Source organism: Podarcis muralis, chromosome 16 (genome assembly GCF_964188315.1).
Source record: "Podarcis muralis chromosome 16, rPodMur119.hap1.1, whole genome shotgun sequence".
In the NCBI taxonomy this organism is placed as follows: Eukaryota; Metazoa; Chordata; class Lepidosauria; order Squamata; family Lacertidae; genus Podarcis; species Podarcis muralis.
In genome coordinates, this window is record NC_135670.1 from 290,915 (window position 1) to 313,694 (window position 22,780).

At 51.0% G+C, this 22,780-nt stretch overlaps 1 protein-coding gene across 1 annotated transcript in view; it reads right to left on the reverse strand.

The window, feature by feature from the left end:
• Positions 1–22,780, reverse strand: part of KIRREL1 (kirre like nephrin family adhesion molecule 1) — a 108,357-nt gene that overhangs the window by 45,420 nt on the left and 40,157 nt on the right. The gene's annotated exons all lie outside the window — the stretch shown is intronic.

Sequence of the window (22,780 nt, forward strand, 5' to 3'; positions counted from 1 at the left end):
TTTTTGTGTTCTATGTATGTCTTAGCGAATACAAGTGTCAGATGTCACAACTTTAAGGCGCAGCCCTTGCAAAATATGAACTTTTCTTTGTAATGTTCTGCATCTGCCTTTGCAAAGTACAGTTGTTGCGTGCAGATGCTGTGTGCAGGTATCAGGCGAAGGATACGGAAGATCTTAACATGTGGCTTTGCAAAATAGAGTTGCTGTATGCCGGTGTTGGTCTGTAATTGCTTCTGCCCAATTAGATGATGTGAAAAAAGTTACGTTTATATGATGTATAAAGAATTTATATAGTTAAACACAGCCAGTTACATTGTGGGTGTATTTGTTAGTTGAATTTATGTAACTATCGGTTTGACAGTCTTGTGGAATCTCAGCTAAAACATCCAGGACAGTTGGCCAGCCACCCTCTCTTTAAAAACCTCCAATGAAATCTGTATAAATTAAGATGGTTACAGACACAAAATACCTTTTCCTAATAGTCAACAATCTAAGCATACGCGTTATTACACATCATTTCATATCTGTAAGAATGATGAGATACATACAGTGGTGCCTCGCAAGACGAAATTAATTCGTTCCGCGAGTTTTGTCGTCTTGCGATTCTTTTCGTCTTGCGAAGCACGGTGTCGGGAAAGTTTTGGAAAAGCTTCAAAAACCTCAAAAAAGGCTACCACACCGCGTGCTATGAGTTACTCCTCAAAGTCAAGTCGCAACTGTATTAACGGTGTTAAGAAAAAGGAAACAAACTTGCAAGACGTTTCCGTCTTGCGAAGCAAGCCCATAGGGGAAATCGTCTTGCGAAGCAGCTCAAAAAACAAAAAACCCTTTCGTCTTGTGAGTTTTTTGTCTTGCGAGGCATTCGTCTTTCGAGGTACCAATGTACTTTAACACAACTTTGTTACTGTCGTCAGAAACGTTTGTTGGAGCCTATACTGCTGTTTTGTTTTAATTCTCACTTTATGTAACTGTTGCATGTCATATGTCTAAATGTAATGAATAAAATTATTGTTTTTTAAACAAAAACTTGCAATGAAGGAGAGTCCACCACTTTCCCAAGGTAGCCCAAAAGCTCCAAAATCTTCAGTCCAGCTGAGCTCCAGGGAATGCCCAGGAGAGAGCCTTGCAATGTGCCCCACCCAACATGCAAGTAACATGTATGTGGGGAAGGGGGGGGTGTCTAAGAAGGCCACCAATTTTCACGAAAGGTTCCAGCGGACCTCCTTGAGAAATGGTGGGCAACCCGGCAGACCTGATACGAAACCTGCCCTGCCGATTTGGCCCACGTTGCATTTCTTGAGCAGATCCAAAGGAGGCTGTGGGCTCTCGTCAGCCCATCATCCTCTTCTCCCACAAGGGCAACCAGCAATCATGATTTGAACCCAAGAGCCCTCTCCACTCCTGGGGTTTCCAGAAACTGATATTGAGGCATTTACTGCCTCTGACTGCGGAGGAAGAACATTGCGTGGCAGGCGGCCAGCTGTAGCCCTGTCTTCCATGGAGGCTACCCTAGCTGGGCACTGACTGGCAGCAGCTCTCTAGGGTTTCAAGCAGCCCTGAGACCCAGATGCTGGGATTCCTGCATTGCAGGGGGGGGTGTCAGGCTGGATGACCCCTGGGGTACCCTCCCAATCCTCCAATTCTGTGATTCTATAAAAAGGAAGGTGGTCATGGGGCGCCTTTCCTGAGGACAAACCGCCCCTGGCTTCTCCAGCGCTGCCTGGGGGGAGCGATTTCGAAGACGGCTCATCCATTGTTTACGGCTCATGGGATTTTTGTGGGCAAATACCAATTCATATGGGCAAGATCTGCTGGAGCCAAGAGGTCAGGCTCTGGCGCTGTCTCTCTCTCCCGCTGCCCGGCTCTTAAATCTGACAAAGAGGTCAGGCACTCGTGGTCCACCGTAAACCTGAGTTACTGCCAACCTCTGCGTGTCAGGAAGCCGAGAGGGGGGTTTAAATTCCCCGGAAAGGCTGGCGGAGGCCACAGGGGCTGCCAATGCTGCTTTTGACAAATGGACACCTCAGAGCTAGAGCGCACACACACACACACACACACACACACACAAGCACTTGTAAATAACCGCTAATTGGCTGCCTGGGGAGAGTCCATAGATAGAACCAGAGAATCGCAAAGGGTTCCCTGAGCATCATCTAGTCCAACCCCCTGCAAGGCAGAGATCATAATACGAAAGAATCCCTGTCAGGTGGCCATCCAAGCTCTCTTTAAAAACCTCCCGTGAAGAGGCAGCTCTTACTGTCAGAAAGTTATTCTGCAACCTGAAGCCATGGGTTCGAGTCCTACCCTCCGGAGCAGGAGAAAACAGGCTTGCTCCATCTTCTATGTGACACAGCCCTTCAGATATTGGAAGATGCCTCTGGTAACTCCTCTCGGTCTCCTCTTTTCTGGGCTAAACATACCTAACTCCCTCAAACTAGTTCAGGCTTGGTTTCCTCAGTCCCCTTGGTCTCTCTCCTCTGCACACCTTCCAAATAATAATAATAATAATAATAATAATAATAATAATAATAATAATAATAATTTATTATTTATTCCCCAGCCACTCTGGGCGGCTTCCAACAGAACACTAAAATACAATGACCTATCAAAAGCTTCCCTAAACAGGGCTGCCTTCAGATGTCTTCTAAAAGTCAGATAGTTCTTTATCCCCTTGACATCTGGTGGGAGATGTTCCACAAGGCAGGCGCCACCACCGAGAAGGCCCTTTGCCTGATTCCCTGTAACCTCACTTTTCACAATGAGGGAACCGCCAGAAGGCCCTCGGTGCTGGACCTCCGTGTCAGGGCTGGATGATGGGAGTGGAGACGCTCCTTCAGGTATACTGGGCTGAGACTGTTGAGGGCTTTCAAGGTCAGCACCAACACTTTGAATTGTGCTTGCCAATTCTCTTCTTAAATTGTGGCACCCAGAACTGGACACAGCCTTCCAGGTGGGGTCTGGCCATGGTAGAATAGAGGGGGACCATTCCTTCCCTTGCCCTGGACCCTCGACTTCTGTTCAGGGCACCCAGGAATCGGAAGCCACCCTCTGCATGGCCTCAAATCACCGCTAGCTTTCTGCTTGTGGGTTTCTCTGGAAGGCACACTGTTTGTTTATATCCCATCTTTTCCTTCAAGGAAGTTGAGGCATCACACGGGCTCCTCCTCGCATCTCATTTCATTCTCACAACGGCCCTGTGAGGTAGGCTGGGCTGAGAAGCAGGAACTGGCCCAGGGAGCTTCGAGTGGGGATTCGAACCCAGGACTTCGTGAGATGCTCTGACCACTGCGCCCACTAGCTGCTTGAACAGCCACCCCAGTGTAGACTATCTGGGGCCAGGTTTTCTCTGATCCACAACTGGGCCCTTTTAGGACCGGATTCCTGTTTTTATTATCCTGATTTACTGGATTTTATAACGGGCCTTCCTTTATTTTTAAGGGAAGGCCCTTTGCTCAGGGCAGATCACCTGCCTTGCATGCAGAATGTCCTGGGTTCAAACTGCAGCGGCATCTCCAAGTAGGGTCTGTCCCTTACCTGAAACCTAGGACAGAAGCTGCCAGTCCGTGTAGACGATACTGAGCTAGGTGGGCCAAGGGTCTGGCTCAGTAGAAGGCAGCTTCCTGCATTTCCTGTTTCAACCAGGGCTTCAGAACCATGAGGACTGGAGCCTTACTTTAAGGTAAGCTCCACAGCTTTGCACGCGGAAAGTCCCCTCTCCGGGCAGAGGAGAGAAAAGACTCTGGAAACTCTGGGAAGCTGCTGCCAGTCAGTGATCTAGCTGTGCTTCCTCCATTGTGGGGGGTTGGACTAGATGACCCTTGGAGGTCCCTTCCAGCTCTACATTTCTCCAATAGGGAGCAAGGATTGGGCATCGCTTGGTGCAGTCGCAGGAGGCAGCCGCCTCTGTTGATGCTCCAAAGATCTAACTAGCACAGCATCAGACTTTCCCCAATAACGGAAACCCAGATTCCCCCGGAGAGAAAACAGAAGCTTTCGATTCTGTTGCCGCTTAATCTATCGATCTCTCCAGCTGCTCTTTCTGTCCCCGAAGCCGCTTTTAGCTCGGATCATTTGTGTTTTAATGGCCGGGCCGTTGCCGGTCCCCGGTCCCTTTCACACTCCTCCTCTGCAGAGCTGGAAAGTGAGAATGATGCCATTTTCAAAAATGAACCGAGGCAGCTTTAAAAATGGTTGCATCCTGCCCTGGGACCTGCTGCTGCTGCTGGTGAAGAGAGGGGAGTAAATTTAATAATAACCTAGAACAAGAGCAGCAGCAGCTCTCCTCTGCGGAGCTTGGGATGCACAGATAGACTGCCCCAGAAACTGGAGGATCCATTCCACTTGAGCCAGTGCTGGCTTGGGGGTTAGAGGACTGGGCTGGAGCCAGGTCGAGAGAGCAGGGTTCAAGTCTTCCCACTCAGCCATAAAGCTCATTTGGGTGACCTTGGGCCAGTCACTGCCTCTCACTGTGACCTACCTGACAGGGTTGTTGTGAGGGGATGAAATGAAGGGTTTAATGCTTTAAGCATGGGTAGGCAAACTAAGGCCCAGGGGCTGGATCCGGCCCAATCGCCTTCTCAATCCGGCCCACGGATGGTCTGGGAATCAGCGTGTTTTTACAGTACATGACTAGAATGTGCCCTTTTATTTAAAATGCATCTCTGGGTTATTTGTGGGGCATAGGAATTCATTCATTTCCCCCCCAAAAAGATAGTCCGGCCCCCCACAAGGTCTGAGGGGCAATATTATTATTATTACAGAATCAGAGAGTGGTAGAGTTGGAGGGGTCCCCAAGAGTCATCTAGTCTAACCCCTGTCACTCAGGAACCACAGCTAAAGCTTCCTTGACTGAATTATTGTGGCTGGGAGTTCCACAGATGCCGAACCATAAAAATTCTAGCAGCTCAAATATCTAAAGGGGTGTTTGTTATAAATAGAAAGCATGAGGGAACAGTCACCCAGAGGTTTTTCTTTTCTGCCTGTTTGGAATGTGTCCTAGAACATGAAGAGAGAGGGGATGCACTCTTGCCTGTCTGAACGGAGGACAGAGAACGGAGTGTGAGCAAAGAGCAGAGGGAAATGATGGATCTAAGAAGAGCCTGGCTGCTGGATCAGGCCAAAGGACTCCCATCTCAGCCAGCCTCCTTCTCTCACAGTGGCCGGATACCCCCAAGAACCTAGGAATGGAGATAGACTGCCTCTGGAGCTGGAGGTTCCATAAAGAAAGAAGAAGAGCCGGGCTGCTGGGTCAGGCCAAAGGGGGCCCATCTAGTTCAGCCTCTTCCGCTCACGATGGTCAACCACATGCCTCCTTTGGGAAGCCCAGGGGCAGGATCCGAGCACAAGAGAAGCTCCCCTCCAACCACCCAGCGATTCCCAGCAAATTGCATTCACAAGCTTTCATTGATCATTGATCCTAGAATCACCTGGTCCTTCTTCTGACGCACGGAGGCTCCAATACTTTTGCACGCGGCCCCTGGAAGGTCACTCAGGAGGGGAGGCGGCCCCTGCCCTTCTTCCAAAAACGCAAGCGGTCCCCTAACCTCGCAACTGTTGCCCCAGCCCCAATGATCCTTCCTCTCCTTGCCGGCAGGGGTATTTGCACCCACATCTTGGCTGGGACCCCCATATCTAGGGGCAGGCGAGGCCAAGATCCGGCAAGTGACTTGTGGGCGCTGCGGAGAGAGATTCTTGAAGGCAGTGGGACTGGAATCCCTGAGATCCGCTGTGCTTTGCTGAGGGTGTGTGTGTGTGTGTGTGTGTGTGTGTGTGTGTTTTTGTGTGTATCCTCTAATGCAAAGTTATTACAGGCAGCTCCGTCCGCACATAATTATCCTCGCATTCAGAAAACAAAACAAACAAGAGGGAGAGACAGAAATTAGAGCGAGCTTTAAGAAAAAAGGGCTCGTGAGTGATATCAGGAATGACACGCGGATGCAAATATCTCGTGGTTATACTGAGAAATGCGCCTCTCTCCGCCTCCCACCACGGCCTTTCGTAAATAGCTACATATTCAACTGGAACTAAAAATTTAAATAAAAATAAAACGAGAGATAATCGCGGGAAGATCTGGCTGTCGGGGTTCGGCCCTGCCAGGACTCCTGTCCCCTGGCGCTCTGGCGGGGGCCACATAACTCCTCCTCTGCATGTGGAAGAAGTCAATCTTCCAATTTCAGGCGGGGGTTGGACTAGATGACCGCTGGGGGACCCTTCCCACTCTGCAATTCTATGGTCCAATGATTTTGTTGGAGGTTTTGAAATGGACTCCCTCGGGAGGCTGCAGACTCCCCTTCCTTGGAGGATTTTAAGCAGAGGTGGGTGGTCATCTGTTGGGGATGATCCCTCCATTGCAGGGGTTGGGCTAGATGACCCCGGGGTCCCTTCCAGCTCCACGGTTCTACGATGCACAGAGCAACATGTGCCCACGTCACGCTAAGGCACCGCGTGTTGAAGCGTGGCCCCTGTGGCACCGACAGGCAAATGGTCCAAAGGCGGAGCGCTCTCTCTCTCTCTCTCTCTCTCTCTCTCTCTCTCTCTCTCTCTCTCTCTCGCCCACCGCCAAGAAGCAGGCAGGGAGCAACTGGGACAGGATTGGGGGGGGGGGCGCACACTGCGGGGAGGGGGAGGTTGAGCGGAGAGAGGATTATTGATGACCATTTTAAGGACTTGAGTACTTTAGGCCAAAAGGGAAAGTAGGAAAATCCCCAGGAAATGGAAGATATTTCTAGGCGGATTAACTCTGAGGCTGTGAGATTTCTCTCCCCTCTCAGCCAGAGTGTAATTGGTGTGTGTGTGTTTTGGGGGGGGGACGGAGGGGGTGCTTTGCAGTTAAGGGGACACATTCATTCAGTTGGAAAAAAGGGGGGAGGGTCTGAAGCATTGAACCTGCCCCCCGCCCACTTAATTCTCATCTCAGTGGTTTTGTATCCCCTTCAGTTGTTTTTTGCTTTTGCAAAGCAGAAGAGGAGGAGGAGACATTCAGGAGTTATTGGGCCAGATTCAAAGAATTCTGTGCAACTCAAAAGCCTGCCTATTTTGCTTTTCTATCTCTTGCACCGATCTCCCACCACCTTCTTCAGGGAGCTCAGGTGGGTCTCCCCCTCCTCATTTAATCTCCACAACAACCCTGCGAGGGAGGCTAGGCTGAGAGGTGGAGATTGGCGTGAACATTACACTCAGTGAGCTTTAGGGCTGAGCAGGGACTCAAATCCTGGTGCCTCGGATCCTAGTCCGGCACTCTAACCACTACACCACACTGTCTTGCGGGATATTGCAAACCTGGCAACTATAACTACTAAAACAACAACAGAGGAAGCTGCATTGTGCTGAATCAAGTTCAATATTGTCTACACTGACTGGCAGCAATGATTCTCCTGGGGAAGAGGCAAGAGGCATCGGCTACCTGGAAAGGTAAAGGTAAAGGGACCTCTGACCGTTAGGTCCAGTCGCGGACGACTCTGGGGTTGCGGCGCTCATCTCGCTTTACTAGCCGAGGGAGCCGGCGTTTGTTCGCAGAAAGTTTTTCTGGGTCATGTGGCCAGCATGACTAAGCCGCTTCTGGAGAACCAGAGCAGCACACGGAAACAGCGTTTACCTTCCCGTCAGAGCGGTACCTATTGATCTACTTGCACTTTGACATGCTTTCGAACTGCTAGGTTGGCAGGAGCTGGGACCGAACAACAGGAGCTCACCCCGTCATGGGGATTCGAACTGCCGACCTTCTGATCGGCGAGTCCTAGGCTCTGTGGTTTAACCCACAGCGCCACCCGCGTCCCACCTGGAAAGGTAGCACACAGCAATTTGTGCTTAAAAGCATTCCAACTACCTCAACAACCCTTACAAGAAACCCTGCAAGGTGGACCAGTATTATTATTCCCTGAACAAGGGATTGTGGGGGTCAGTTTGGGGCAGAGAGAGGCGAGTTGTTTGACTGAAGTTAACCCACCTAAAGCGTTCAGGATTCGAACCAGGGACTTCCGGCTTGTTGTTCAGTGTCATTCCGGCACTCTCATTGGGGCTTCCTCCGTGCTAAGACAACATGCTGCAGCCTGCCTCTGGCAAGTGGTGCATCCACTGCGGTCCCCGCATTGCAGGGGTTGGACTGGATGGCCCTTGGGGGTCCCTCCCAACCCTATGATTCTGCCTCTCCCTCCCTCCCTGTAAGCTTAACCCTTCCTGGAAAGAAGCCTGCCCATCGACAATAAATAACCATATACAGATAAATCAAGATAAACGTCAAGGGAGCAATTGTGGCAGGGAAGAAGCTTGTTTCCTTCCTCTGGAGAAGCCCCACGTCTTCCCCCCAACCTCCTCCGTCAGTGTCTGGGGTTGCTTGGCAGGAAGGGGGCAGCCACAGCACCTCCCGTCTCCAACCACGGAAACCTAAAGATGCCACAGGCAAGGAAGGAAGGGCCTCCGCCCTTGGCGAGTTGGGCATCTCCAACGGGAACATTGGGAGAGCCTGCTGGGTCAGCTCAGTGCTTCTCCTAGCAATGCCCCATAGAATGTGGGGGTCAAGACAGACTGCCTCTGCACCTGGAGGTTCCACCAGAACATCAGAAGAGCCTGGCTGCCGGATCGGGCCCATGGCCCATCTGGACCAGGATCCTGTCCTCACAGTGGACAGCCAGGTGTCCCAAGGGGAAACCCGCAATCCGGATTTGAGCACAAGAACCTTCTCCCCACCTGCGGTTTCCAGCAACCAGTACAGTGGTACCTTGGCTTACAGACGCTTCAGGTTACAGACTAACCCAGAAATATTACCTCGGGTTCAGAACTTTGCTTCAGAATGAGAACAGAAATCGCGCAGCAGCGGCAGCAGGAGGCCCCATTGGCTAAAGTGGTGCTTCAGGTTAAGAATGGACCTTCAGAACGAATTCAGTTCTTAACCCGAGGTACCACTGTATTCAGAAACATTGCCATTTCTGAAGGCGGAAGCAGAGCATAATCATCTGCTGACAGCCCTCTCCTCCTCCATGAATTTACTCAATCCTCTTTCAAAGCCTTCACAATTTCTTGTGGGAGGGAGTTCCATAGTTTAACTACGCACTGCACAAAGAAGTCCTTTATTTGATCAGTCTTGATTAATACCTCACCGAGAGAAACTGAACAAAAACTGCGTATAATGTGAGGGTCATGTCTTTTTTAAAAGAGATTCTGCATCAAGCTGGGTGTGCACTGGGAGGTGATGACTTTCAAGGTGCCAAGCAGCCCAGAACAAGGTTTGTCCTTTTAGGCTGCTTCTCCTCTGGAACGCCTCTCAAATAACTTGGCAACGGCCAGCATCTCCCTCTGTCCTTGTTCTCCTTCAGGAATGGTCCATTCCCAGCTGGGCTTGGAGGCTCCGGGAGGCACCCTGTTCCTCTGTGAAAGTGGGGCTGCGGGTCAGAGCGCGGCAAAAGGGAAGGCACTGCGTGGGGTTGGACTAGATGAGCCCTTTGGGTCCCTTCGAGGGCTACCGTTCCATGACCCTTTACGTCAGGGTGGGGGCACGGCCCAACCACAAAACCCCCAGCCCTCCCCGTCTTCGGGAAAAGGCTGCCAGTATCTCCCCAGCGCTGCATTTTGAGTGCGCTGCTTCTTGCCCGGGAGACGAAGGGCAGGAAATGTTAATTTAAAGGCAAAGCAACAAGGCCGTATGGATATTAAGAGTAAATAATTAAAGGGCGCTGGGATCAGGCTTGTAAACGTGCCGCAATTAAATATGCAGGAACCCCCAACAGCCCCCCCCCCCCACTGCCTGCCAAGATGGAGAAGAAGGAGAGAGAGAAACAGTCCGGGGAGACGGCTTGAGGGCCATGAAAAATAGATTGCTCCCTAACTGTGCCTGTTGAAGAGTGCGGTGTAAGCTTAAAAGCTGGCGCACTCTGGGGCCCTAAGAGGAGCGCGCACGCCCTGTTAATGGCTTGGCCCAAGGTGGGACACCCGGCCTCACCTCCCAGAGGGAACTGGGAGAGCTGGAAAAGGTTCAGGAAAGAGCAAGCGCCAGGATCCAGAGGGGAGGCAGTGGCGAAAGGTTGCAGCGCACGGGACTTTTCCCAGTTTAGAGAAGCAGGAAGAGGAGACGTGACTGAAGTCTCTAAAAAGCGTTTCTCCCTCCCGCACAACACTAGGGCGGCTCCAACATGTGGCTCACTTACACTTCACTTGCAACAGATGAAGAGCATGCCTAGAAAGGAGGGAGGCGGCTCCGACTCTGAATCTCCGGGTCAAGGGATTCCTGCATTGCAGCGGGTTGGACTAGATGACCTGCAGGGTCCCTTCCGACTCTACTGCTCTGCGATTCTAAACCACCCAGGACACACGGAAACCTTTGGAACAACACTTTTTTAAATTGGCAGCCATTATTATTATTATTATTATTATTATTATTATTATTAATGCAGTTGGACGTAATGGGGTCAATTATGGGGACGATGACTGTAATTGACCGTATGCTTGTTTCTGTATTCAAAATTAATGAATATATGCAAAGACACAACCCAGAACAGCATCCCAGTAAGCTGAGTGTTGGGAGATTTGGGACAACTGAAAGAAAGGAGGTGTTCATGCAGGGCAGGGTTAAACTGCGGAACTCCCTGCCACAGGAGGCAGTGGCTGCCACCATCCTAGATGGCTTTGAAAGGGGACTAGACACATTCACGGAGGAGGGTGAAGAGGAGGGGGCTGCTGGGGGCTACTGGCTTTGTCCTCCAGAGCTACAGGAAGCAATGATGCTCTGAATACAGTGGTGCTTCAGGTTACAGACGCTTCAGGTTACAGACTCCACTAACCCAGAAATAGTGCTTCAGGTTAAGATCTTTGCTTCAGGATGAGAACAGCGGCAGCAGGAGGCCCCATTAGCTAAAGTGGTGCTTCAGGTTAAGAACAGTTTCAGGTTAAGAACGGACCTCCGGAACGAATTAAGTTCTTAACCCGAGGTACCACTGTACCACGTGCTGGAAGCCACAAGAGTCTTGCGTTTGGGTCTTGCTCTCAGGGGCTGCTTGTGGGTTTCCCATTGTGGCACCTGGTCCCCCCACCAGGGATGCGGGTGCCGCTGTGGGTTAAACCACAGAGCCTAGAACTTGCCGATCAGAAGGTCAGCGGTTCGAATCCCCGTGACGGGGTGAGCTCCCGTTGCTCAGTCCCTGCTCCTGCCCACCTAGCAGTTCGAAAGAACGTCAAAGTGCAAGTAGATCAATAGGTACCACTCCGGCGGGAAGGTAAATGGCGTTTCCGTGCGCTGCTCTGGTTCGGCTTAGTCCTGCTGGCCACATGACCCGGAAGCTGTACGCCCGCTCCCTCGGCCAATAAAGCGAGATGAGCGTCGCAAGCCCAGAGTCGGCCATGACTGGACCTAATGGTCAGGGGTCCCTTTAGCTTTTACCCCCCCCAGGAAGAAGCTGGGCTACGCGGCCCATTGGCCTGCCTGATCCGGCAAACCCTTCTTACGTTCCGAATTGAATGGAAAAGGCAGAGCCTTTCTTTCCCCTCGGCAATTCTTGTTTTGACCAGAAGCCTCCCCTTTTGCGGAGGGCGATACCTGCGCTCCTTGCGGGCGTCTGTCGCACCCTCAGATCTCTTGCGTGGCCCTCGGATTCACGCCAGACTCCTTCCCCTCCTGACAACGTAACCTAAATGATTTCTCATTTAGCTGCCCATCTCAGACAGGAGCAAAAGCCCCTTGATTGGTTTTGACACCAATCTCACAACAAATTTAGCACCTCATTTCCCGGGCCCTATCACATATTCCACCTCGATTATCTCCCAGCCACCAAGACGGAGCCCTGCGCATCCAAACCAGCGGAAAACACCTTCACCGGATGTCAGACTCAATCTAGCTCACTCTCCTCTGCCAAGGCTGGGGAAAGGGGGAGGCAGAAGAAGGGAAGAGAGCAGGGAGAGGAGAGGAGAGGAAGCAGAGAACGGCAGAGTCTGAAGGCGCCCTCAGGACTCATCTAGTCCAGCCCCCGGCAGCGCAGAAATCACGGCTCCATCATCCCTGACAGGCGGCCTCTCAGCTTAAAAACCTCCAAGGAAGGAGAGTCTGCCACTTTCCGGGGCGTCTGATCCCCTGTCAAACAGCTCTTACCCTGGGAAAGTTCTTCCTGAGGTTTAGGCGGAATCTCCTTCCTTGCAACTCGAAGCCACGGGTTCAAGTCCTACCCTCCAGAGCAGCAGAAACAAGCATGCTATTGTTGAAGATGGTTATCACACCTGCTCTCGGTCCCCTCTTTTCCAAGCTAAACACCCCCAACTCCCTCAACTGTTCCTCATAAGGCTTGGCTTCTAAACCCTTCATCCTCTTCGCCGCCCTCCTGCCCACAAACCTAGCATTCTCCTCTTCCCACCATCCTGTTAAGCAGAGATCTTTCCTAGTCTGGATCTGTGCTCAGACAATTTTCAGGCGTTTAAAGTGTTTCAGAGCTTCTTTGGGAGCAAGCGCAGGATCTAAATTAAATTAATAATAAATAACAACAGCAATAGTAACAACAATAGGATGACTAAAGGGGAGGTGCTGTGTTTCTCTTCCCTTTTGACCCAAAACATGCTCACACCTGCTTTTCACCAGTGCCTCTCGGCCAGAGGTTTTGTGAAGCTGAGTTACATACTGTACTAAAATTATTATTATTATTATTATTATTATTACTTGATTTGCAATCTCCGTATAAGGCAGGGGTTCCCAAAGTGGGTGGTGGCGCCCCCTGCAGGTAGGAGCAGGTGGAGGCGCAAATGAATATCAGACTTGGAAACACCTGTGTCACTGGATCAAATTCACCCATTTTGCTGAATTAATTGGCTTTGGAAAAATATGTGCAATTAATTGTCACTATTTTGAATTGTATTGCATTATTATCCTCCTTAGTGGGTTGGGCACCTTTCAAGGTGACCCGGAAACTACAATTAATCCAGAATGCAGCAGCCAGACTGGGGACTGGGAGCGGCTGCCGAGACCACATAACACCGGTCTTGAAAGACCTACACTGGCTCCCAGGACGTTTCCAGGCACAATTCAAAGTGTTGGTGCTGACCTTGAAAGCCCTAAACCAGGGGTCTGCAACCCGCGGCTCCGGAGCCGCATGCGGCTCTTTTACACCTTTGCCGTGGCTCCGGGGCGAATACTAGCGAGGGGAGGAGGCGCATTGTGCACCCCGACACTCCCCACTGTGGCGGGCACTGTACTGGCTGTGACGTCGCATGGGGGCAGTGCGTGTGTTAGTCACGCACCGTCCCGGTGTCACCTTCCTGCCCGCTGTCAGATCGCGGCTCCGGAGATATATTTGTTTTAAATGTCGCAATGGTTTTGCGGCTCCCAGTTTTTTCCCCTTTGGAAACGGGTCCAAGTGGCTCTTTTTGTCTTAAAGGTTGCAGACCCCTGCCCTAAACAGCCTCAAAGGTCCAGTAGACCTGAAGGAGCGTCTCCATCCCCATCATTCTGCCCGGACACTGAGGCCCAGATCCGAGGGCCTTCTGGCGGTTCCCTCATTGCGAGAAGCCAAGTTACAGGGAACCGGTCAGAGGGCCTTCTCGGTAGTGGCACCCGCACTGTGGAACACCCTTCCATCAGATATCAAAGGGATAAAGAACTATGTGACTTTTAGAAGACATCTGAAGGCGGCCCTGTTTAGGAAAGTTTTTAATGTCTGATGTTTCATTGTGCTTTTAATATTCTGTTGGAAGCCGCCCAGAGTAGCTGGGGAAACCCAGCCAGATAGGCAGGGTGTAAATAATATATTATTATTATTATTATTATTATTATTATTATTATTATTACTCATAAAACCTTTATTGGCATCACATACAACATCCAAAGCAAATCAATACGGAATTACCACTACCCCAGTGGCACAAAACGTTTGCTAAAAGAAAGGAGGCAGAACAGTCTATTATTATTATTACTATTATTATTTTGAGTAATGCTTTCCATAGGGTCAGGAGCACTGGGGACGAGTTTAAGGAACCAACAGGGCGGAAGCCTGAAAAAGTTTGTAACGGAAAGGGGCTCTCCCCCCCCCCCCCGCCTCTTCCTCTGGCACCAACCCTGCAGGGCGGTCTGACAGCAAAGGGCGTGAGAAGCACCGGGAACCACAGCAGGCCTGAGGAGCCAAGGAGGGAGGATCCGGCGGCTTGGATTACTTTTCTCCCAGCACACCTGCGCTTGGGAGCCTCACCTGCTTGGTGGTGTCAGGTTTTCTCACTTTTACACTGAACTAAAACTGCACTTCTTTGCCAGGTTTTTCTGGGGGGGGGGGGGAGAGAACACACAGCTGGGGGGGGGGTGGCATGGGAAAGATGCAGAAATTAACCACAGGAAGTACATAGATACCGATTTTTCTAGCTGCCTTGTAATATGAAAGGACAGACAAGGGGACGCCCTCTAAGCAGCGCCTCCTTAAACTGTGGAACTCCCTGCCACAAGACAAAGGGTTGGCCACCAATTCGGGTGGCTCTAAACTCAGGGAGGGGAGGGCTATCGATGGCTACTAGCCACAATTGCTATACTCTGCCCTCCCCAGTCGGACACAGCGATGCTTCTGAACATCAGTCGCTGGAAACCCCAGGAGGACAGAGGGCTCTGGGTTCAAATCCTGCTTGCGGGTTTCCCAGAAGAGGGACCTGGTTGAGCGCAGTGAGAACAGGGCTCTGGGCTCGATCCTTGGGCCAGATCCATCCCTGGGCTCCCTGTGAGTTCTCAAGACTCACGCCTGCTCTCTCTGCAACCCCAACCAATCGCAACTGGGACTCTGGCGCCCTTTGCAGAGATCCCCAGAGAGCCCCTCGCTATCTGATTATCTGCGGAGAAATTCAGAGACCCGGATTGCAAAGCAGGCATTACGTCAAAACTCCTGCCGTATTCATCACCCAAATCAATTTCTTTTAAAGAAAAAAAAACAGGGAGGAAAAAAACCACCCCATTTCCCTTCCGATTCCAGTCTTTTTCTGCCGCAATATCCTAAGAGGGAATAAAATGGAGAGAGTAGGGGGAGAGACAGATTTCCCAGTCCAAACATGTGTGGGAGGAAACTGCAATTAGCCCAGGAAAAACATATGAAAAATTTTTCAATTAAAATTGTGTCAAGAGGAGGCATAAATCCAGGAACGGGCTGACATGGTGGAATTGGCTGTTGTTTTCCCCGCTCAGAATGTCCTAAATATCTCCTCCACCCCCCTAATAAATAACATTATCATTAGGATTATTATTTTTAAAAGTCTCCCCTCTTACACCCTCCCCGAGGCTCAGAAAGCAATATATAAATCCCACCACAGTCGCCACCAAAATTACATTATTAAAGCGAGAGAAGGCGGGGGGGGGGGGGGGGGAGAAGGCCCTCAAATAAATAAATAGCTTTACTGCATTATAGCAAACAGCTCAATTTGTCTGGAGAGAGAGAGTGAAGGAGAGAGAGAGAGAGGCAGGAGGTTTTTTGGGGGAGGGAAACAGACTTTCAGGAGGTGTCTGCAGAAAGACTGACCCAGAGATCAGCTGTGACTCAGGACTTCAACTGGACTGAGCCAATGTTTAGACCTGGGAGGAATCTGGGTTCGAATCCTCCACTTGGCCAGGATGCTCTACTGGGTGACCGTGGGGGCCAGGCCCTCCCTCTCAGCCTCGCCTACCCTGCAGGGTTGGGTTTTTTTTTTGGGGGGGGGGTTAAATAGGGGGTGGGGAGAGAGAGCCATGAGTGCCACGCTTAGCTCCTTGGAGAACAAGGTGGAATAAAATGCAATGATTGAAGGAATGAGCGAAGGATATGGACCTGGGTTTGCCTGCGCCATGTGGAGACGTCGGTGGTCACAGCGCCCCACGAGACCCGCTTGCTTCCCGGCAGGGCTGCCTGGGCACCAGAGAGGAGCCAGGGGGCTGGATTAGGCCAAATGACCACCTAAACTCCCACCTGCACCAGACATTCAATGCATGTGGCTTCGTACAAAGAACCCTGTGAACCATAGTTCGGGAACTGTAGCGCTGTTGGGGATAAATTGCATTTTTTCCTGGATTGTTTGGGGGAAGAAGCCATGGGCTTTAAATCGAGGGTGTGGATCCATGCTGCCCTGGTCAGTGATGCTGTCCCCAGGCACCCCCAAGATGGGCTCTGCGTGAGGCATCTTCCTTGCGCCAGGCTTTCTCTTCAGAACCATGAGGACTAGAATCGTAGATCGCCCGATGCATCTTTGGAAGGAGAAGGTCCCAGCTTTATGAAGACTGGGAAAATAATAATAATTGCAGCCAGATGGGCGGGGTATAAATAAATAAATTTATTATTATTATTATTATTATTATTATTATTATTATTATCATCATCATCATTAATGTGGAAATGTGGTAAAGTGAACTTAATATGGGGTGGGAGAAGAAGAAGCCCAAACTGACCCATTTATCCCATGCTTGTTGACAGATCACTGGCATAACTGTCAACTTTTGCCTTTTCTTGCCGGAATCCTATTCGGAATAAGGGAATTTCCTTTTAAAAAGGGGGAAAAGTTGACAGCTATGATCACTGGTTTGATCCAGCCAAATTGGGCCCCTCTTGCAGCTGCCAAATCCACTGTCAGAAATTTAATTTTAGGCCAAACTGGGTGAGAGGGGGCATTTCTCCAGCAAAACCCTCTTGAGGTTGCCTCCCCCCTGTTTCTCAACATTATTTTTAGGGGGAGGAATCAATTTTCCTTGGCTGGTGCTTTCACCATCTTAAGGAGGTTTGGGGGGGGGTGTTGTTGCAAAGTACAGGCACCTTTTCTCCCTTTCTGCAAGGCTTGCAAAGAATGTCTGGGGCCGGAGAGCAGAGGTCAAGCCTCTGACCCCCTGTCTGTTTGAAGAAACCCCTCCAGCCCCCACCCCCCCAGCAGATCCCCTGTTATCTGACTTCCTGCTGGCTGGCTGATAAGCTGGAGGAGGAGGAGGAGGAGGAATCTCTCCCAAGGCCAGAGATGAGATCTGGCAACTTACAGACCCAGATCCATGGGGAGGGGGCCACTCTGCTCATCCCCAAGCACAGCTGCTGCTCATGGGGCTAGGAAAACATCCCAGCACCTTGGGAACTCCCTGCCTGTGGACATTCGGCAGGCACCTTCACCGCTCTCTCTTGGGCACCTGCAAAAAACATTCTTCTTCAGATGAGCCTGCCTGGAAATTTAGAAAGCCGATGTGAGTTTTGACCTGCTTTCAGCCTGTTTCAAAAGTGAGCTTCACTTCTGGGAGATGATATATAATGAATTGAAAAAGGTATTTAAATATACCTTCTTGAAGAAACCAGAGGCCTTTCTCCTGGGCATGGTTGGCCAATTGGTGCCAAAGAAGGATAGAACTTTCTTTTTGTATGCTACAACAGCAGCAAGAATACTTATTGCAAAGTATTGGAAGACACAAGATTTACCCACTCTGGAAGAATGGCAGATGAAGGTGATGGACTACATGGAATTGGCGGAAATGACTGGTAGAATCCGAGACCAGGGAGAAGAGTTGGTGGAAGAAGATTGGAAGAAATTTAAAGACTATCTACAGAGATATTGTAAAATTAATGAATGTTAGAATGATGTTGGATTGAAATTAAGTGGTTTCTAGCTGTAATGGTATAAAAGAATATGAAAAAATGGTTTTTTATAAGTAAAAATTCAAGGTTATAATAACTTAAGATTAAAGATCAGGGTAGAATAAAGAGGGAAAGAAACTGCTGAGCTAATAAATTGAATTGGAATACAAAAAAGGGAGGTATGAGGAGGTCCGCGAAACAAGTAAATGAAAAATAATGTGATGAAAAGATTGATTGTTTTTAACTATTTTTATTTTGTATTTTTTCTTTTTTCTTTTTCTATTTTGTAATGTAAAAACCCTAATAAAATTTTATATATAAAAAAAATCAAAAGTGAGCTTCACAGGGGCAAAGAATCGTAGAGATGGAAGGGAGCCGAGGGTCATCTAGTCCAACCCCCTGCAGCCCAGGGTCCCTGGGGGGACTCAAACCACCAGCCTTCGGGGTGGCAGCCAGGCGCACTGACCCAGCGCACCACAGAGAATCTTCCGCCCCACGGTTCCACAATTGTTGCTTATCTCTCTTGGCAGTTTTCTGCCTTTTTTGTAAGCCACAAGGTTTAAAACTACAAAAATACACACACACACACACACATGCTCACACATACACCGACGCCATAATCTGCACCAGATCTTTCCGTGCGCCGGCCGCCCTGCCAAATAAAACCTGTAGGTGCATGGGAGCTGGCTGCACGTACGCAGTGAAGAAGGGAAGGTACTCTGTACATGCTTAGAGGCACTCTTCCTTACGGTGAAGATCCAGGGAGATGTCCAGGGACTGTATATTCTGGGGCAGGGACCCTTCCTCGGGATAAAAGGGGAGGGAGAATTACAAGGAAGGAGATATTAAGGACTTTATGATGGTAAAGCCGGTTCAGCAGCGGAATGGACGACCTGGGAAGGTGGGACATTTGAGGTTTTTCAGTTGGGACTCACCAGCTGGGATCCCCGCATTGCAGGGGGTTGGACTAGATGGCCCTTGGGAGCCCCTTGACAATTTCGCGATCTGCCTGGGCAGCCACGAGGGGGTTAAGCGCTGTCTCCAAGTGCTGCTCTGGTGCTGGAATCCTTATTCTCCGCCACCCCATTCTTTCGCTCCAGAGAGATTCCTTCCACCCCACCCCCTCCTCCTCTCTCCTTTTATAAATGGGAGGCCAGGGGAATCCAATTATCTCACAAGCCTAAGGGGGGGGGCAGCCTCTCCGCCAAGGCAGCAGCAGCAGCAGCACCCCCCCCAAAGCCTGGCAGGGCCTGCCCATTTACTGTGCCAGCAAAGAAGACACATAACCCCCCCCCCCAATGTGGCACAGATTCAGGGGGTCTTTCCCCATCCCCAAAAAGTGTGGGGCAGGGAGAGGGATGGGACCCCCCCTTCTTCTCCTTATGAAGGTTATTGTGACCATCTTTCCACCTGCCTGCCTACGTCACTTTGGGGGAGAAGGAGCCCCCCCCCCTGGATGCAGAAAGAGGACACACACACACACACACACACACACACACACACACACACGACTCTTTCTCTCTTTCTTTGCCCCCTCCCCTTATTTTTGGCACTTTAATCCCCCTGAAAGGACGCAGCCAGGCAGAAAGAGTAAAAGGGATTCTGGAGCCCAGCCTGCTGGGAAGACTTGGGAAGAAAGGGAGGCTGGGGGGGGGGGCAGGGGCAAGTTTGCCCCATATAAAAATTATTTGCACTTGTACGCAGCACATTCATGCATGCGGAGAACATGAGAAGGATGAGGCCGCTGGTCCTGCTGGCGGATGGCCACTCGGAGTACAGGATGGACCAAATTGACTCACTCCAGCGTCATGGCTCTGTTTCTGCCCTTATGGAGCCTCCAGGTCCAGAGGCAGTCTATCTGGATCTCTAGGTTCTTATGGGCATTTGGCCACTGTGAGAACAGGAGGCAGAATTAGGGGGGGGGGGCTCATTGGCCTGATCCTAATCAGGCGCTTCTCATGCCACTGAAACATATGGAAATCGCATGCAGAAACAGGGATGCCAAACTTGCGGCCCAACTCTGCAGGAAAAGAGCCATGCCCAGCGTGTGCAAACTGCAAATAAGACATGCCAATCTGCCACGGTGCCCCCAGTCTCTCGTCACAGGAGGGTGTCAGCCTTAAAAAAAATTGGCCCTCTCCCCAACCAAAGTGTCCCCCATTTCTCTCCTTGTCCAGCCACTCGGCAGGCGACGGATCCCACGTGGTCATTTCCATGTGGCCTGTTTGAAAAGTAGGTCACCACCAAATCAACCATTTTCTCCCCACCCCCCATCATAGGGGCAGCTAGCATTCATAAGGACTAGAGAAGAGCAGCTGGATCAGGCCAAAGGGGCCCACCTAGCCCAGCCTCCTGGTCTCACAGTGGCCGACCAGATGCCAGTGTCAATGGGAAACCAGCCAAAGCAGGATTTGAACACAGAGCAACTCTGCTGTGATTTCCAGCAACTGGGATTTGGAACCATTGCTGCCTCCAGCTGAGAGGCATTGAGAGACCTCTCCTCCTCCTCCACAGCCTTGGCTAACCCTCCACCTGGTTGTAGACTTCCTGAGTTTATGGCTTAAGAGCAGAGCAAAAGCTTCTGAGGACCCAGGACCCTCCAGCTCTAACAGAAGGTGGTTGTTTTGCTACCGGGAAAAATGATGAAATGTTGCACCATTTGGACCCACCTTCTGTTTTGGGGTGGCCTACTAATGGGGACCCCCTTCATGGATCCCTGCCTTGCCGTGGCAAAGGGGCTTGAATAACTCTGAGGAACTGTGAGCCATGCCGTGCAGGGCCACCCAAGACGGACAGGTCCTAGCCGAGAGTTTAGACTAAATGTGATCCACCTGGAGAAGGAACTGGCAAACCACTCCAGTATTTTGCCAAGAAAACTCCAAGGCCATAAAAAAGGAGGAGCTTTGAGAAGAAAGTGAGTTTCCAAGGCATGCTCTGGTTCACGGGGTCATGGAGAGCCAAAGACGACTAAGACAACTAAACAACAACTAATGGGGACGACGCTTTGGGGAATCTTCCCCGGACCCCTGAAGTGGGAGACCCTTCTGTCCTCTTAGCATCTCTGCCAAGGGCTGTTCTGATGGATCTCTGAAATGAAGGTCAGGAACTTGCCGGATGGAGTTCCAGACTTTAAAACTGGCATAGACTCTTGGGATCAAAGGATTGCAAAAGGACCTGGTTATTTCAGCCGTCTTCCCTCTCCCGCTTTGACTCCTCCAGCCCCGCAGAAGCCCCATTCTTTAAGGGCCATGACGGCTGGAGGGCTCGGTTTTTGTTCCCCGTGAATAGGCTGGTGACAGGGCCCCCCGTCTTCCTGGGCTGGTGACTCGCCCAGCTGCCCCGGACATTGGCCAGGATCTCGGCTGGCTCTCTCGCCTGTGCCCTTTTGTTTGGTAATGCACCGTAGCCTCCTGGTGCCAGCTGCCCCCCTCCCTTGCCCCCACCTGATGTCTGCACCTGCGGGACTCCCCGTGACCCAGTCCGTTGCCATCCCATCTGCTGGGACGTCACAGGAGCCCGTTGCTCGCTCCCTTGCTTGCGAGGGCAGATGATGGTCAGAAGTTTAGGAGGAGAGCGGAGGGCCAGGACGCAAAGTCTTCCTTCTCAAAGAGAGTTTATTTTGTCTGGTGGACGTCCAATGAAGCTGAGTGTTTGGAGATTCAGGGCAGATAAAGGGAAGGCCTTCTTCACACAGCACCTCATTAAACTGTGGAACTACCTGCCACAGGAGGCAGAGAGGACCACCAACCTGGATGGCTTTAAAAGAAGACTGGACGAATTCATGGAGGAGGAGAGGACTGTGGATGGCTAGAAGCTATGATAGCTCTGCTTTGCCTCCACAAACGGAGACATCAGTGCTTCTGAATGCCATTTGCTAGAAGCCTCAGGAACAAAGAGGGTCCACTGGGGCCTCTGTTTGGTTCCTCTAACGATCCCAACAAGAAAGCGATCCTGAAACAATTTGCATTTCCGTTCCTGATCTTAGAATCTGGGCTCCCTGCAAGGCATCTTCCAGTGAGCACCCAAAACTCTCTCCCACCTGCCTCTCCTGGCAAGAAGCTTCCCTCGTTGCCCATGCATAATATCACACACTTGTTTTCTTTTTAAGAGCCTTGGTTTTCGTTCCAGGCGGAAGAGGCTATATAAATGCAAAGCATCTCCTATTCCTTGTGCTTTTTTTATATATAAAAAGGTAGGCTATCATTTCCTCATAACTCGCCTCTCGGCACAAAAGCATCGTCAGTGCTAATTGTTTGGCGCTGCCTAATGCCTTTCGCTAGAGAAAAGGGAGGGCGAGAGAGTTGGGGGAGCAAAGAGCCCCACAGCTCGGGATTTCTGTGGGCCTGGCTTGCCAGCAGTTCCTGTGGAAAGGGGCTAGGGGTCTCAGTAGACCCCCAAGCTTAGCAGGACTCGAGAGTGTGATGCAGCAGCAGCAAAAAAAAGCTACCGCCATTCTAGGCTGCATCAACGTCTAGTGCCCAGATCAAGGGAAGTAATAGTCCTGCTCTATTCTGCCCTGGTCAGACCACACCTGGAATGCTGTGTCCAGTTCTGGGCGCCACAAGGACACTGACAGGCTGGAACATGGGTAGGCAAACTAAGGCCCAGGGGCTGGATCCGGCCCAATCGCCTTCTCAATCTTGCCGATGGACAGTCTGAGAATCAGCGTGTTTTCACATGAGTAGAATGTGTTCTTTTATTTAAAATGCATCTCTGGGTTATTTGTGGGGCATTATTAAAAAGGTAAAGGTACCCCTGCCCGTACTGGCCAGTCTTGACAGACTCTAGGGTTGTGCGCCCATCTCACTCAAGAGGCCGGGGGCCAGCGCTGTCCGGAGACACTTCCGGGTCACGTGGCCAGCGTGACATCGCTGCTCTGGCGAGCCAGCGCAGCACACGGAAACGCCGTTTACCTTCCCGCCAGTAAGCGGTCCCTATTTATCTACTTGCACCCGGGGGTGCTTTCGAACTGCTAGGTTGCCAGGCGCTGGGACTGAGCAACGGGAGCGCACCCCGCCGCGGGGATTCGAACCTCCGACCTTTCGATCGGCAAGCCCTAGGCGCTGAGGCTTTTACCCACAGCGCCACCCGCGTCCCTGGGGCATTATTATTTTTCTTCAAAATATAGTCCGGCCCCCCACAAGGTCTGAGGGACAGCGGACCGGCCCCCTGCTGAAAAAGTTTGCTAGCCCCGGGGCTGGAAGGTGTGCAGAGGAAGGCGACCGAGATGATCAAGGGTCTGGAAACCAAGCCTGATGAGGAACGGT